The sequence below is a fragment of the Morus notabilis genome, unplaced genomic scaffold, assembly GCF_000414095.1.
Source record: "Morus notabilis unplaced genomic scaffold, ASM41409v2 Scaffold3, whole genome shotgun sequence".
Classification (NCBI taxonomy): Eukaryota; Viridiplantae; Streptophyta; class Magnoliopsida; order Rosales; family Moraceae; genus Morus; species Morus notabilis.
The window spans coordinates 373,280-376,422 of record NW_010359918.1 but is presented as its reverse complement, the minus strand read 5'-3'; the positions used below and the strand labels follow the sequence as shown (position 1 = coordinate 376,422).

The window sequence follows — 3,143 nt, the reverse complement described above, 5'->3', positions numbered from 1 at the left end:
TGCTTAAAGAAATGGAAATTTTATTCTAAAAAAAAAAAGAAAAAAGAAATGGAAATTTTGTTGTAGGTTTTTTTTTTTAAAAAATTTTATTAGTGTTTGTACAATTTTGAGCCTTTTTGCTGAGTGTACAATTTTGAGCCTTAAAACGAGTTAAGATAATATCAACATTTTAATGGAGTTTCATTTCATGTGGTAATGTAAGACTATACATTATTACTAATAATATATTCGTTTCTATTCTATCAAAAAATTTTAATAAAAGAAAATAAGAGAATTCTTTGATAAATTAAAAAAAATGCTCCACTAATATGTATTTTTGAATCGCCAAAATTTTATCAAATTAAGAAATTTAATTCTTTCTAATTTTGATATAATTATAATGTAACTTGAAGACTTTAAATAACAAAATAAGGATTATAATTTTTTTTGTGAATAATTTTATGGTAGGAAAGCGAAAAAATATAAAGGGTAGAACTTTGTTTTAGAAAGTCAAAATTATATAAATTTGTGTGAATTTATATTTTCTCAATATATCTTTAATAAGATCTGCACCTTGCTGAGAATATTCCACCGCCATTGAATTCTTCAAAGAATTAGAACTGGTAAAAGTAGATAAAGAAATAAGATGTTAAGTAAAAGGGATTTTTTTGGAAATATAGGAAAAAAAAAATTATCGGTAGTTTTCTCTTTATTTTTTAACTATTATTTGATGTGAGTTTAATTAGACCGTGACAGTCAGAAATTATTTTTATCAGTAGGCCGGTATATCAAAAAAAGCTCATAAATAAAAAATAAAAATAAAAAAGGAAAGAGAAAAGAAGAGTGGGGTAAATGGTAAAATTGTGGTGGGGTGGTGGCTGTGTGTGTTTCCCCATTCAACAACCAAAGGTGAAAGAAGGCCAAACGGGGTGTTAGTGTTTTGCCTTGTGAAGCACGTCTCTGTTTGTCTTTGAGGCATCATTATCAATATATCAATATCAATCCCAAACTAATTCCTATAAATACCCACCCTTTTCCCTTTCCACTTTCTTCCTTCCTTCTCTCTCTCTCTCTCTCTCTCTCCACATTCCCTCTTCTCTTTCCGTTTCGATTCGCTTATTTCGTCGCTCTTTTCTCTCTATCGTTTCTTCTCCATAGTATATTCTCTACTTTCCGTTCGCTTAATTATTCCATCATTTTTCTTCTCTCTTTTTCTGTTTATTCGGTTCTTCATTATTGGCTCTTTCCTCTGAAACTTCTTCCGCCGCTTTCTTCTTTTCCACGTCGAGTTTTTTTGATTCGGAATCTGCATTGTCAAAGCTCTCTCTTTTTTTTTTTCTTTATTTCCCTGTTTGGTTGACAAGAAAAGTAAAACTCACTCGCCAATATTTCAGGTAAGCTCCATTTCTGTCTTTTCTCTTGTTCAAAATTCCTATATATAGAATTGTGTTAAAAGGATTTGCCTTTCATGTAATTAAAACTCTAAAGATCTACTACTTTCGTATGCTTCCTTTCTTTTATTTTCTTTTTTTGATGAAAAAATGCTCAGTTTTCATTGGTTTGTGTAGTTTATTTTCGATTGCATTATATGATCTCTGATTGTTTTGTCGCTCATAAAAGTATTTGGTCTCTTGTTATTCAAATTAATCGCTTTTCTATTTCATTGTTTGCTTTTATACCCTTTTTCTATTTCGCAGTAAAAATCTAACTTCTTTTTTTGGGTGTTAAATGTAAATATTATATGTACTAGCTGAAAAATGACTTGACGTACTATTAGTTTTTTTTTTTTTTAAACAGTTTTTTGGTAGAATTTTTGCTTGTTCGGTTGGTTCAACCGAGAAAAATATGTGGGAATTTTGCAGCCAAGTCTTAATCATCTTCTTTGATGTTAACCTGTTGTTGAAAAAAAAGAAAAAGAAAAAAAAAAGGAAAAGAGGCAAAAAAATTGATGAGGCCATTCAAAGTGTAATACACTAAAGTGCCCTTTTTAGTTGCCAATTTTTAACGTTGGCTGTTTCCTTCCAGCAGATAAATTCCTGTCAGTCTTGACTTTTGGTTCTTGAGAAAATCTAATAAAGTTCCAGAAAGTTTTTGTTCTTTTGAGTTTCCAATTTCCGTTTTTTTCCCCCCTTATTGGGGCAAAAATAATTGTATGTGTGGATGGGCTAATTAAGCGAGCATATATATGTCTGTTTGGTTTGGTGGTTGTAGTGTCTTGTCACCATGGCAAAACAAATAATTTGAGAGGCTGGTGTTTTAGATCTAAATACAAGAGTAGTTTTTTTTTTTTTTTTTTTTTTTTTTTTTTTCCTCTTATTATTTCTATATTTTTTATAGTTTAATGTATGTCTTTCTTGGCCCACAAAATAAGTTACATTTTATTTGTGTGGTACACCTTTTCTTATAATTTTATTTGGTTATCATGACCTGTGTAACATTTATAGACGACATATACATTATATATATATATATATATATGCATTTAAGTATATGCCTACCAGGCAAGACGAAAATCCAACTTATATTTCATCTATGTATCTTTCTTTGTAATTTACAAAAATAGACTCAAAAGTATAAACATATATAAATGAGAAATGTCATAGTGGGTGATGTGAAGCATACGTGGAGATAATGAAAATGATGTGATTTATATACTTGTTGTCTTCATACAAACGTATGTTTTGTTGGGACCTGGGAATTAATGTCGTATGGGTTGTATATATGCTATTGCCTACTCTTCTTAAATGTTCAATTTAATGTGAATATGGCCTCCCATCTTGACAGATATTTTCCCTTTCATTATTATTATTTTTCCTCTTTTTCTGATAGAAACTTAAAACTTGTCTATTTTTATTGACACTTGTGGCACTCTAGTCTATTTTTATGCACACTCGTACTATTCCCTAGTTCTTTTTCCTCCTAAGAAACTAAAACAAAAGATTATGGTTAGTTTTTATGATTTTTTAAAATGTTTATATATAGCGTTCATGGTATTCTGTTATATCAAAGTTCATTTTTTTTTAATCTTAAGCGTGGCAACGTGGAAAAATTTGTCTTTTATTTCTGTCCAATAGAATATTAATCAGTCTCCGTTTTAGAAAACTTAGCTATCAACGCATGTAATGAATGTGACACAATGAAATATAATACGATATTAATAAAAG

At 29.3% G+C, this 3,143-nt stretch overlaps 1 protein-coding gene across 1 annotated transcript in view; it reads left to right on the top strand.

The window, feature by feature from the left end:
* Positions 1 to 1,138: 1,138 nt before the first annotated feature.
* LOC21401982 (probable trehalose-phosphate phosphatase F) overlaps positions 1,139 to 3,143 on the top strand; it is a 5,722-nt gene continuing 3,717 nt past the window's right edge. The window contains exon 1 of the mRNA XM_010095387.2: positions 1,139 to 1,373. The gene's annotated coding sequence lies outside the window, so the exon portion shown is untranslated. The remainder of the gene's footprint in view (positions 1,374 to 3,143) is intronic.